Source organism: Artemia sp. Qi Xiang Cuo, chromosome 7 (genome assembly GCF_049724085.1).
Source record: "Artemia sp. Qi Xiang Cuo chromosome 7, ASM4972408v1, whole genome shotgun sequence".
In the NCBI taxonomy this organism is placed as follows: Eukaryota; Metazoa; Arthropoda; class Branchiopoda; order Anostraca; family Artemiidae; genus Artemia; species Artemia sp. Qi Xiang Cuo.
Genome location: NC_142800.1, coordinates 56,065,938 through 56,080,806, shown reverse-complemented (window position 1 = coordinate 56,080,806; position 14,869 = coordinate 56,065,938). Strand labels below are relative to the sequence as shown.

The following is a 14,869-nucleotide window of genomic DNA, read 5'->3' as shown; positions in this document are numbered from 1 at the left end:
CTACTTCAAAGTTTCGATGGGATACATGTGGGGAAAAGTTCGGCGAAAGAGGGGGGTTATGTGCAATCCAGTTAATTTTACTTATGAAGAAGGGTCCTAGCCATTTCCATAGTAAACCGAATGTACCCCTTTTCAAGTTTCAATGGCAAACATTTCTATAAAAACCTTATATGCCCCCAGGGCATAACATATAACCCTTACCCTGAAGACTGTGGGGGGAGTGTCCTGCTCAAAGGTATAATTTCCTGAACTTTAAACTGCGTGGAACAAATTGGCAATTTCCAAAATTTGATTCGATGTGATTCGGACAGCGGTCAGCGTGGAAGGGGTGTCAGTTGCCTTCCAATCACTTTCGACTATTAAAAAGGACACTAGCCATTTCAATTTCCAATCGAATGAGCCCTTTTTGAAGTTTCTACAAAGACACGTTCAGTAAAAACCTTATATGCCCCCAGGGCATAACTTACAACCCTTTCCCTCAGGGCTTTGGGGGAATGTCCTCCTCAAAACCTAATTTCTATCTGAAAATCCACAACGCTGAACAAAATGGCTATCTAAAAATTTTGATTGGATGTGTTTGAGGAAAAGAGGGGCGAGAGAGGGGGGCTAGTTGCCCTTACATCACTTTAGACTATTAAAAAGGGCACTAGACCTTTGAGTTTCCAATCGAATGAGCCCTTTTTCAAGATTCTACGCCAAAGATTTCACTAAAATTTATATACCCCCAGGGCATAACCTATGACCCTTGCTCTGCAGACTGTGGGGGGAGTGTCCTGCTCAAAGGTACATTTTCCTGAACTTTAACTGTGTTGAACAAAATGGCTATTTCAAAATTTTGATTGAATGTGTTTGGGGAAATGGTGGACGTGGAAGGGGTATTAGTTACCCTCCAATCACTTTCGACTATTAAAAAGGGCACAAGCCCTTTGAATTTCCAATCGAATGAGCTTTTTTTGAAATTTCTACGACAACACTTTCTATAAAAACCTTATATGCCCCCAGGCATAACTTAAAACCCTTGCCCCAAGGGTTGTGAGGGAGTGTCCTCCTCAAAAATATATTTTCTATGTGGAAATCAACTACGCTGAACAAAATGACTATCTCAAAATTTTGATTGGATGTGTTTGGGGGAATGATGGACGTTGGAGGGGGGGGAGGGGGGCTATTTGCCCTCCAATCACTTTCGACTATTAAAAAGGGCACTAGCCACTCCAATTTGCAATCGAATGAGCCCTTTTCAAACTTTCTACGACAACTCCTTCGATACGAAGTGCCCGGGTATTGGGAAAAAAAAAACACACATTTTGCCCACATCGTTCTTTACTTATTCAGCACTAGTGCGCTGCCTATGATTACAACAAACATGACCTTTAAAATCATCTTTATTTATTTTAGTGTCACATTCATAGCATTTGATGGTTGAACAGTTGGGTTGGTTACAGAAACATGTCAGAACAATGACAATTCAAGCTAATTTCACAAAACCACTAGGCCTAGTAAGTTGCTCAGAAGAAATCTAACTATGCACAAAATTCTGCTCCACCTTTCTTTTGAACCCATTTCAAATTGGCCATTTGACTAACAAAAATAGTCCAACACATTAATTTTTATTGATTTTGAAGGTGCTGAACACCTAACTTGGGTAAGATAAAGGAATGATAACTCTAACTCATAAGAAGCTTCAAAGGGGGACTGGAAAAATTTACAAAACAGATTAAATGGGAGATGAAATAATAGTTATATAGAATGGTAAAAATTCGCATCAAGCTGGAGTAAAGCTGCTTTCATTTTTTTTTTTTTTTTTTTTAACTAAATCGAAAATTGATTGATTTGACAAGTTGAGAGAAAAATTATTGGTACTAGTCTGTTAAACAGAACACACACCCAATAAGTGAAGTTAGGTTAATCCTAATGAAATATACCAAAAATTGAAGATATTATAATACTTTAGAGACAAAATTATGGAAACTATGACAGAGAATTATGGAAAGCAGGCCATGCAGAACACATTATATTAAATACCTAACCCCTAAACACCTCTAGGGTAAAGGTACCAATGATTTGACAGTGCAATTTTGGAACCCCTGTCAAACTTTTCCTTCAAAACAGAATAACTCTGCTTAGCCATGACTTGGACTGCCATCTCTTGAAGCCATTTTTGTATTTCAAGGATAGGAAACATGGACACAATATCTGGTACACCCAGATAAGAAAAGAACTTTAATTCAGTCAGTTTCCTGTTTATGACAAGAAAGGAGCTAAAAACAATTTTTCAGGTATGCAATGTTGAAACTGCTGTTACTTGGTTATTTATTGCAAAAAAAAATTTTGTATTAGCACCAAAGCATCAAGATATATCTGATTTTATCTGAATTCTAGTCACACAAGCTTTTTCTTGATAAAATTAAAGTAAAATGACAGCAAATATTAGATTGTTGAAACTAGGTTCCCAGTGTTGAAATCCTTGTTTAATGTAGTGGAATACCAGGCGCACTAAAAATGTTCCTTTAGTCAAATTCAAACGTAGATAATGGCTTATATAAACTGATTTGTTGCTTTTGCAAATATCTTGTAGTAACCTTGTTGAAATTTTTGACAGACAACAACAGACCCTGTCAAACTATTGGTGATTGTCAAAACTTCACTGAACATGTAAAACAAATAAGAAATAATTGGTGTCAAAATCCCAGGATCCACTGACAAAAATATAGCTGTCAAATTTATGGGTGCCAGCTACTGCCAAAATTTGCAGAGGTTCACATGGAAGTCATTTTTCCCTTTCCTTAGCACTTATCAAGTGCTATGCTTGTGTAAGTGCTATCAAGTGCTATGCTATGCTTGACAAATGCTATGCCGTTTTCTTTAGCGACAAAAAAAGCAAAGTGCTAGTGTTGGGCGATATTTAATATCGATATGGAATATTGGGTCAAAAATTGATATCGAAACCATTATTTTTTACAAATCTCTAACCCCGCAGAAAATCCACCACAATCTACCACATGAATTCTGCAAATTTTCAGCATATATCTCTTGCAGGTTTTTGGAGATTCTTTCATCTATAATTGATTTTATTTATCCTTATCTTAAATCTTACCCTAGCATCTTTTTTGCAAGAATTCAATTTTGGCTCCCAAGTTAGATACATATGAATTATTACCAACTGAGAATGACTAGTTCACAACAAATGATGTTATAATGAAAAGTTCAAATTTTGAATGTTATCAAAGCTAAACTAACCAATCAGACAGGGTGATATTTCTCAATCTGAAAAATTTGTCAAGGAAAAGGAGCTATCTGCCACAGATAAATTAAGATAAGGTAATCTAGCTTAATTATAACTATACATGTATAATATACCGCTGATGCTACTAAGGCTCACCTTACGAAAATTGCCACTGAGTGGAAGATCAAGGAAAAGGTTGTTGCTGTAGTAACTGCTAATGCACCAAATGTAGTTTGGGCTGTAAAGGATGCTGCATCCCAAGTAGGTACAGGATGGACACATGTTTTGTGCTTTGCACATACTCTAAATTTGATTGTGGGGGATGCTATTAATGATACTGCTGAATTGTTGCCATTCGTCCAAAAGGCTAGAAATATTGTCACCTTTTTCAAATGTAGTGTTGCACTATGTTGCACTAGGTTCAAATCTCTATTGACAATGTTTGCACCATAAAACTAAAACCTAATGTGACCACTAGATGGAATTTGCTTATGTTGCTTAGTTTACAAGATTTGAAAGAGTTGGTACGGTAACAAGTTTGCTTGTTCTTCTCAGTAAAGTGGACCTCATACTCACTGATAGTGAGTGGGGTGTAATTTCAAACGTGATTACAGTGCTTACATCCTTTGAAGAGGCAACTATTGATTTCTCTTCTGAAAGCTATCCTTCCATCTTGAAAGTCCTGCCTTTGTCTATGATTTTGAGATGCCACCTTGTTCAGGTAGATTTAGGTGGATTCTCAGATGTGGCTGATGAGCTTTAAAAGGATTTGCTGAATAAAATGCATTGTAGGTTTATAAGCCTTGGTCAAGTCACACCCGTCACAATTCCCACATACCTTGACCTGCATTTCAAGAAAATGTATATTTCACTTGACAATCTTCTACAAGTTGAGAGCAAAACCAGAAGATACAAGGACCATCGCAATCCCTGCAATGCAGTCATATCAGAATCAAGCCGGTTTGTGGGGTTCACACAATGAAGTCCTTATAGTCAATACAGGACATGCTTCGACATCAGCCGAATATATCATGGCTCTGCAAGCTTTCAATAGGGAGCCAATAGTTTCAAGAGAAACTTATCAACTCAAGTGGTGGAAGTCTTGTGCTATGGGGTCCCAAAAATATCTGTACAAAGTTGCAATGAAATTCATGTCTGTGCCTGCTACCTGTGTTCCTTCTTAAAGAGTGTTTTCCAAGGCTGATCAGATAATCACTGAACAGCGGAACCAACTCTCAGGGAAAAACATTGACATGCTGATATTTTTGAATAGCCAGCAGTTTATTTTTCTCTTTTCCTGAGCCCGAATAATTCTAAATCTGGGTTTTTATTATATTCATTTATGTAATTGAAGTCTATTGTTATTGTTTCATTTTATATTATTTGAATTTCGAAAAAAATTATACAAAATACCTTTTATTTACCATTTGCATTACTGAACTTCAGCAAATCCATGAGATAGTGAAAAACTGATCCAAAATATTGATATTGATATATTGAATATCAAAAGTAAAAATATTGATATATCAATTATTCAAGATAGCGCCCAACACTACAAGATACCATATTTTGTTGGTAGGATTCCGGGCTTACCTGACAAAGGACAGTCCAAACTAAAAATTGTCAAGTGGATTAGAATCACAGATCACACTTTGAAATGGCCACATGTTGATGACATTTATAATGTCAACAATGAACAAATCTTTGCTGTGCCATTAAAACTGACAGAAAGTGGGCCATTCTAGATAGCATTCAGAGATGCTATTCCTGTGGCATATATGCAACACTTAGAAAAAGAAAATTTATGTGATCTAAGTCACTATATCACATTCCTTATGATTAATCAATTTTTTTATACTAAATACTACATACTTGAAACAATTTTGTTAGTTTTATTACTTCTACTTTTTCCACCCACAGGTATTCCCCAAGTATTTTGACACGTGTCAAATTGGGTTCCAACTTGTGTTGAAAACAGGTAACCTTTTTGTTGTGTTGAATTTGTAGGTGAAAATGCTCTAATTTTGGAAAATTGGAGTTTTGTACCCTTTTCAGATAAAACTTCAAACTTCTCAGCAAATAATTAGATTGCTAGATGTTTTTCCTAAACACTGAAACCCTTTTCAAACCAAAAGTCTTTAAATTAGGACTTCTGGATTATAAAAACTTTTTTGTTTTTTTTTGCAAAAACTGTCAAATCATTGGTACCTTTACTATATATATTAGATTTTAAAAAGAATATATATACATTGTAGTTTTTCTCACTCAAAAGCAAATCATAACTGAACCCAGAGAGGCAAACCATTTTCTGTCAGATTTTACACAGCATAATTCTTGAGTGTGTTTTGTTTAACAGACAAGTACCAAATCACCTTTTGCATTTCTGGAAAAATTTATACTTCCATCCTAAGTTAACACAGAATTTCCAGCAGAGACGTCAAATATCTGGTCATGTATGTTTATAAAAATAAAATGACTAAGAAGTGAGGCCTTCTGGCTGGATAGTCTCAAGCTCCGTATAATTGACTTATTTGTTTCTTCTTAAAAAATATGGAGAAAAACAGACATCATTTAAACATCTTTTGTTCCATAGCCTAATGACTTTCATGAAAAATCAATTGCTTAATTGGTTGAAGTTTTTGTGAAAAATGCAATAATTTACTGTTTTTGAAATTTTTCTTTTGTAGTATTGCATTTTGGATTCTCTGCTATTTTATCTATTTGTCTCCAATTCTCCATTAACCCTCTCAGTTGTATTTCTGATGAATAACCAAACTACACAGTTAAGTAATGAATATGAACCAGCTGAAATTATTGAATCTTGTAAGGGGAAGTACTAAACCAATGCAATTAAATACCAGGATAGGCCTAATGCTTGAATTCTACAAGTTTGCTCACAGTTCAGATAGGAGCCAAGAAAAAACTTTGACAAATTTAGTGACAGACCAGGACAAGTAGAGCAACCAAAGTTGGTTGTTTTTAAACTGCCTAATACAACAAAATTTTAGAGTGTTTAATGAATTGCAATAGGAGTCCAGTGGATTGTAATGAACATGTCAAATTACCCAATTTGCAAATGATCAAAACTAGCACAATAGAACTAACAAATTCACCAAATTCGTTCTATAGTAGCAAAAGGGAACAAAAAGAACACCTTAAATTACTGAATTCACAAATAGGTAGAACTAGTGAGATAGAACTACCAAATCCACTATAATTGGTAATGTATGGAAGCCAAATGAACTCGTCAAATTACCAAATTTGCAAATGACTGGAACTACTACAATACAACTACCAAATTCAACAACAAATAGGAACCAAATGAACATGTTAAATCACTGGACTTTCAATCAAGTGGAACTAGTGGGATAAAACTACCAAATCCACATAAATTGGGTAGCAAATGGGAATCAAATACATATGTTAAATCATGATATATGGAACTAAACAGAAACAAAATATAAGAAATGGGGATTGTAGCTTTCCCATGATGCCCATTTCTGTCACAATTTTTGCCATTGGCAAAATTTTCACCCAATGCCAAAAAATTAGGGAGGCAGTGTGCTGCTCCCCCCCTGGCATGTCCCTGACTCCAAATATGCTGGATTCTATTCCCACAAATCCCCTCTAACCCCTTTTCCTAAAAAAACAGATATATCACTGGAATAAACATAGAACTTTACTGATGGTTTGCATTATTTTTTGTGCTTATTTCTAATGAATGGATGATTTATTATGCCAAATAAATCTAACCTCAAATAAATCTGTATAGCTTTATATATAGCATGGGACTAGATCTGTTTAAATTTACACTTATTTTATTTATTTGATTTTCAAAATATACTAAGTGTGAATAGACCTATATATTGTGGGCTGTATATTTGCCATCAGGGAGGGGGGGGAGCAGTAATACAGTAGAAAATACCCTTTTAGGAAGTACATTAAAAAAAACCTCTGTGTACAGTAAGCTTATTGCAATCTATTTTTTTAATTTTTGGTATTCAATAGGCAATTGCAATTATTTGAAATGCAACCAAAACACATATTGAAACCTAGGCAATATAAGGTTTGACCGCAAACAAATTGCAACAGAAATGATTTTTACACCATCTTGTAGAGAAAAAAAAACTGTACAACATATTAAAAGTTGAGAAACCTAGCGCGGTGTAAAATTAGTGTTTTTTAGCGTTTTGTGTTTTATTTTTCGTTTTTAAGCCTAAATTTTCGATTTTCTCAAGGCTTAGAGTTTACTTCATGGGAAACACATTTCTGATGTAGTTTTATGTGCTGAACTCGAATATTACATCAGCTTTAAGATACGGTGATCCAAAAGTGTTTCACATTCATCACCATTCACGAAGTTCGCGAATCTATTATAACATAGTCGTTTGACCACATTTCTTGAGTAGTTTTATGCGATGAACTCGAATATCACATCAGATAAAGGATATGTTCAACTGACAGTGTTTCACATTCATCACCAAAAGGTTTCTTCAAAATAATCAATCATCTTTTAATGTATTAACTGACTAAAATCACAGGTAACAAAAATCACATTGGTAAAAAGCAGGCAACTTTTCAAATGACTTGCGACATTAATCACTGGCAGTGTAGTTTGAAACTTCGTCGTCGAGATCGTCGATGAGATCTTCTGATTTGGGAGAATCATCACATTCTGCTCCCTGACAAGTTTTGCACGCGAGAGTGCAAGACATGCCGTTTCTGACACAAGTGCACCGAGCAGAGGTGCAGTTTGAACGGCAGGAACACTTAACAATCTTAAGAAGTTGGGGAGGTGCTAGGGCTAGGTCTGTCATCACAGGGTATAATGTACCATTTTGGTCCTTCCAGCCCCACTCTTGAGGGTCCAATTCTAGATTACGGTCGTCATTCCAGGCGTGTACCTGAAAGTAAACTCTATAGCTCTGAAATGCTGCAGAGTTGGATGTGGGAGGTAGCTGCTCTGGGTGAACAAAAGCCGTTGCTGTGACGAGCTTTCTTTTGAAGAGCTGCTTTCAAAGCTCGTTCAGATTTCCCCCCTTCTTTCCACCATATATCATAAGAAGTGCGTCTTCTCCGGCTTCCTTGACTTCGATTTTTGTTGCTGCCTTCTTCATAAAGACCTTGGCAGATGCTCGAAAACTTTCGTCTTATATCACTTTTTTCAGGGTAAGACCTTTTCTGATGTTGTGGACACGTGATGTAGAATCACACCCAAGGAATGCATAGGCAAAGAGGATCAGACCACATACTTCGTGGCCTAATCTTTTTTTCATTTCATGAACATCCAAGCACCTTCGCTCTTTATTTTTCTTTGGCTCTGGGGCGAAGTTAGTGGAGACATCCTTGTTAGTGGAGACATCACAGTGGTAGAAGAGAAGGACCAGAAGATCCGTATCTTCTCTAATAACGGCAGTTACCTTCTGTTTAGCTGATTCGATAGCAGCTTTTACAATAGGCACGTCTGCATCACTGGGGGCTTGGACTACAAAATAGCCTTTTTGCCGGAGATGAACTGCAAGCGCACTTATGAATCTTGACTTGTTTTTCTTGTTCCCGAGAAATTCTTCTTTCTTAACTTTCAGACGCATGTCATTCGTGAAGAAAACCTCGCGACCAATCGTTCGATTACGATACAAATGGGCCATATCTTTGATGGAAGGTCCACTATCATACCCATCGAAAACAACAGTTGCGCCAGGGTACTTCCGCGAAATATACAGAGAGTAGCTCTGTATGATACCCGCATACGTGTCATTTTTTATCCATGGGACTCGGTGCAATAGAGATCCGCCGTCAAGTACGCAGTGTGTCCCGTCGTTCAGCACACACGGAATTTCTTCGAGTTTGCATGCAAGTGCAATGGCCTTGGCAAATTCGGCCTTGTTCGGCACTCTCGGCATAAATGAGCTGTCAAACAGAGCAGCGGGATACGAACAAAGTTCATACCGGAAGCACTCTGATTCAGGAAGTCTTGTCCTTTTGGCTAACGCAATGAAGCATTGGAATAGCAAAGCTGGATCCAGTCGCTTGCAATCTCCTCCAGCTGTTTGCTTTGTTGTTATCTGGACTGCCTGTTCCTTTCTTTGGAAGACAAAATCCTTCGCCACTTTTCCAGTCATAGCATCAAGGATTTTTAGCCCGACAGCCTTCGCACAGTCAACTTTTGCAGATTCATATGCAGTCAAACCGGTAGCAATGCTTCTAAGCTGGGTATCCCCTCCGAATGGTGAGCCATTTTCAAAGTACGTGACCATCGCCTGCGTATCCTTGAAGTCTTGTTCTTGTCTGGGGCCTGCGTTCTCCTTGTGCTGCTCGCTTGTCCCATAGAGAATTCGCGTCAGATCTTTCATTAGGAGGTTAACAGCAGAGCAGGTTGGGCATGCTAAAACCCACAGCGACCTCTGGGTTTCAGTCATGCCCGTACCCCTAGTCAGTCCGCCTGCTGTTTTCATCGAGCACATAAGCTCTTGTTCAATAACTAGATCCGTCGAAAAGCCAGCCCAATAGCGATCAGATCGTCTGACGACGTGCATTCCTTGTTGGAATGAACTATGAACAGTAGGATGGGTTTCTTCAAGCTTCACCATCTTCTGAAGGTATATTCGGCATGATTTGGCATAGTTGTTGTGACCACAGGCCACAAGAAAAGGGAGCATTTCAGACACAGACATTAGGTGTAAGTCCCAAAGCCCCATCTGCTCAGCTTTGATGAAAGAACGAAGTATCCCAACCATATTCATAAGCTGAAACCACAGCTTTGAAGTTCTGTGCTGAGACAGATCAAGTATCTTCTGGTCGACAAAACCTTTGATCCGCTTGAGTGCAGGATTTTCTTCAACCTCCGTCATTGTTGCCTCTCCATTCATTAGCTTGCTGTATAGTGTTTTGAGGTCTGCAACTTCTTTAGTGCCTAACTTTGTTTCAGGTTCTGAACAGGGATCATCGTCAAATAACTCGGAGAGCAGCATGGCATGTAGAGCACTATCAACTAACCTTAATGATGACAATCTTAGAATGTACGAAACTTTCCAAAAATATAGTATTCAGTCGATAGGGCGACGTTATTCCTGACTTCATTCGCCCCAAAGGACGAAAAAAGGGAAATATGGCCACAAAATACAAATTTCTTGTTTGGTGATGAATGTGAAACACTAACGGTGGGACATAACTTGAATCTGATTTGATATTCGAATTCAGCACACAAAACTAGTTCAGAAACATGTCTCCCATGAAGTAAATGCTAAGCTCTAGGATAACGGAAAATTTCCGCTAAAAACAACAAAAAACAAACGGAAAACGCTAAAAAACACTTATTTTGCACCCCGCTGGGTTTCTCAACTTTTGATATGTTGTACAGTTTTTTTTCTCTACAAGATGGTGTAAAAATCATTTCTGTTGCAAATTGTTTGCGGTCGAGTCCTATTTGATGCTAGATTGACTGTACTATAGGTCTTCTTAATTAAATAGTTTCTCACTGCAATTCAGAGCTCAATAAGCTGCAATTTATCCTTCTGTAGATTTAAAGTTAAGCATATAGACAGTTAAGTGAAGCAATGCATTTCTATTAGGCTATTGGTATTGACTGTCACAGAAACAATTTCTAGCCTATATTTTGAAATATCATAAAAATATGCAATTAAAATTTAGTAAAAATCCTCCTTGGAAACTTCTTGGCAACATTCATTCCTAATCCCATTGCTTTCTTTAAAATATTGAATGCCTGTCTAGGCAGCAATTGGGTAAATATTGAGCCATTAATATTATTGACCTACAAACAAGGATGTACCCTGGAGGGTTAAGGGGGTTTCAACCCCCCCCCCCTCCAAATGTTTTTCTGACTTGTAAAAATGTAACAAAAACGGATATAAACAGATTTTTTAGGCGTTCTTTGTGTAACCCCGCCCCCCCCCTAAAAAAAAATCTTTGAGTAAAACCCCCACCCCTGACAAAAAAATCCTGGGTATGGTACAGCCTTGCCTACAAATAAAGTGAACATACCACTAGATACCATTTTTATGCTCTTTCTGATAATTGCTTTTCTCCCAGATTCAGTTTTAAGCCTTTTTTGGACCCTTTAAAATGATAACTTTTTCAATGTTTTTTTTTGGTATAAAAAGGGTTAAGACATTGGTTTCAAACTTACTATTTCATCAAAATCCATTTCGCTAAAGTTATATAATCTGCAAGCATTGATTTGCCACAATTAAATTGGATAAAAATCCAAGATAATTTCTCCAATTTTTCATGTGCCATGTTTCTTCTGTCAGCTTTGATATTTTTGACATACAGATGAAACAGCAATTTTTAGGCAGCCTAACAGAATAAGAAGCAAACATGGCAGATTTGTTTTGATTTTTTTATTCAAATTGATCTTGACAAATAAATGTTGATGAAATATGCAACTTTTAATAAATAGATTTATAATGAGAATGTAAGTTTGAAGCAAATGCAATGACTGGTAAAATTCAACTTTAGCTACTTTTGGCTGCATTGGAAAGGGGTTAGGATAGGAAAAATCAAACTTTCAGGGATGGTACTACAGGCTAAAATATGTCCTGGGAAGGTATTTTAAAGTACCTACCTCCACTTCTTCTCCCTCTTGATGGTCCTAACCTTTGATGACCTTTAAAAATCTGTGTGTTGTAAAAGTGATACCTTGCAAAATAGATCTTCTGCTTAAATGAAGAACAACAAATTGTTTTCAGTTTCACTGCTTTGTTCAATCCTAATTTAAAAGGTTTTAAAAATATGCAAATACATTTCCTAAATTTTGAAAAAAAAAAACAACATTGATATGGCTTAAAATTCTACTCAAATAACAGAAATTGCATTTTAGAACTAAAGCGCTCAGCAAACATAGCTAATTTTGGGAACCAATTTCAGCTTCAGTGGACAAACAATAACAGTAAGAAAAATTTGTTGAAAAAAAAATTTTTTGCAAAAGATTTTCAAAACAAAGAATCATGGACATAAATAGTCAACTGGAGTTAATTAATAGTTGCATGATTGATCTCAGCTCAGTAGTGGATCTTTCACCACAGACATCTCTGGCTGACTATTTATCTGTATCCCTGTTTTTTTGTGATGATCATGATGAAGATCAGCACTGAGTTTGTAAATTGGCGCCAAAAACTAGAAAATTTTTCTAGCTCAAATCAATGCTGATTTCTTTTAAAATTAGCACTGATTTGGAAATCAGTTCCCATAACTAGCTACATGTGCCCAGCCTTAAAGCCAGAAAAAAAGAAACTGATAACTGAAAATTAAGGTAAAAAATTGTTTTGTCAAAATTTCAATAGGTTCTGATCGTTTTCTGATCGTTTCTCACTGCAAAATTTTTTTGCAGTGAGCACCTATCAGTAAATATTTACCAAATCATATTATTGAGTTAGGAATAAAGTGAATACACCATTCAATGCCTTTTTTTTATGCTGATTACTAATATAATAATCATTTCTATTGGAAATGAATTTCAGCCCCCCCCCCCTAACCTAACATAACTGCCACCCCCATATGTGCAAATATATATCCTGACTTGACATATATAGGGGGGGGGGCTAAAATTCATTTCCAATAGAAATGGTGGTAAAATTATACTTTAGCTACTTTTGACTATCTTACAAAGGGGTTAAGTTAGGAAAATGAAACTTTCAGGGATGAGTCTATAAGCTAAAGTATGTCCCGTGAAGGTATTTTGAAGCACCTACTTCCACTCCTCTCTTTAGAGGCCTTTGGCCTTTAAATATCTGTGTGTTATAAAAGTGAAACCCTGCAAAAAAGATCTGCTTAAATGAAGTACAACAAAATTGTTTTCAGCTTCACAACTTTGCTCAATCCCAATTTATAAGGTTTTAAAGATATGCAAATACATTTCCAAAATTTTGGGAATAAAACATTGATATGGCTAAAAAAATCTGCTCAAATAACTAAAATTGCATTTTCAGAGCTAAAGCCAGAGAAAAAGAAACTGAAAACTAAAGATAAAGGTAAAATGTTGTTCTGTCAAAATTTCAATGGGTTTGTAGGCAAATTTCAGGACCCTCTTGAGGGAGAAGGAGCAGAGGTAGGAACTTCAAAATACCTTCCTGGGACATACTTTAGCCTGTAGACCTATCCCTGAAAGTCTCATTTTCCTAACCTAACCTCATTCCAAGATAGCCAAAAGTAGCTAAAGTAGAATTTTACTGAAATGGTTGTTATATTTGTAATCAGCATAGAAAAAGGTATTGAATGGTATATTCACCTTATTTGAAACTCACTAATATGATTTGGTAAATATTTACCAACCTATCATGTAGGCAAATTTCAGGACCCTCTAGAGGGAGAAGGAGTGGAAGTATGTAACTTCAAAATACCTTCCTGGGCATACTCTAGCCTGCAGACCCATCCCTGAAAGTTTCATTTTCCTAAAACAATCCTTTCTAAGGTAAACAACAATAACTAAAGTAGAATTTTACCCTATAACTTATTTTTATATCAAAAAAATATAGATTGAAATTATCATTTTCAAAGGTAATAAAAGGGCTTAAAATTAAAATTTGCAAGAAAAGTGATTACTATATTCAGAAAGAGCATAAAAACGGCATCTATTGGTATATTCACTTTATTTTTAGGTCAATAATATGAACTGCTCAATAGTTTACCAGCAATTGTTCACCTTATTTTGACTAGCCTAGCCTAGGTTATGCCTGCTTTTCCAATGAAGCTTGCATTTACTTATCTACTTACTATGTCAATCTAGAGTGCATCCAAGATCAAATGGATCAGGACTAACTAATTTTCCTTGAAGAACCTGGGCTAACATTCCACCTCTTTTAAGTTTACAATTGTATCCATGGATACCTCTGTCTCCATGAATCAAACGTTTAAATTGAAAATCTTGCGCTATCGAAAAGAAAAATTTGCGATTCGTTTCGCTTTTCGGTACTTTAAAGTTCTTTCCTGGTTACATTAAATTGGTCTTCATTGACTTGAAGTTTAAAATTGCATCATTTCTTCTTCTTTTACGCAGAAGAGTTTGGAATTACCATTTTACTGATAAGTCTGCATGTCCTCCAGAACTTTTTTTTTAATATAGTCTGGCTAGAGACACTGCAACTTCGAGCTTGGGTCGTACTAGTCCTTTATACAGAAAACTAGTAACACTGGGATAACACAAGGGGAGGGTATGCTTGATTAGCCCCAGAGTTGAATTTACACCAGCAGTCAGCAGAAAACCCCTCAGCCTGGGTACTTAATTGCAATTAAATGTCAATAATGACACCAAGATCTCACTCATCATTCATAGAAGAGATTAGATGACCTGAACGAAAATAAGACCAACAGGATATTTTTACCAAAGTGAATGATATAGCACTTGGTAATATTAAATTGAAAAATCCAAGCCTCAGCCCAATAAAAAACAATTTTAGACTATTTTGTAAAAAGGTGGGATCTTCACAATACAAGACTGGTCCGAAAACTTTCAAGTCGTCAACTTGGAACGTTAGCTTACTACTGACAGTAGAAGGAGCATCGTTAATAAATATGATGAATACTGAAAGATCTAGTGCCCTTTCCTCATGAATTCAATTCTTTACTCGTCTAGAGGATTAAAGAATATATTATCAGATACATCAAATAGCTGAACTCGCCAAGATCTCT

At 36.3% G+C, this 14,869-nt stretch overlaps 1 protein-coding gene across 1 annotated transcript in view; it reads right to left on the bottom strand.

Annotated features, from left to right (window-relative positions):
• LOC148950466 (uncharacterized) overlaps positions 1 to 14,088 on the bottom strand; it is a 100,546-nt gene extending 86,458 nt beyond the window's left edge. The window contains exon 1 of the mRNA XM_089091622.1: positions 13,955 to 14,088. The gene's annotated coding sequence lies outside the window, so the exon portion shown is untranslated. The remainder of the gene's footprint in view (positions 1 to 13,954) is intronic.
• Between the last annotated feature and the right edge of the window lie 781 nt (positions 14,089 to 14,869).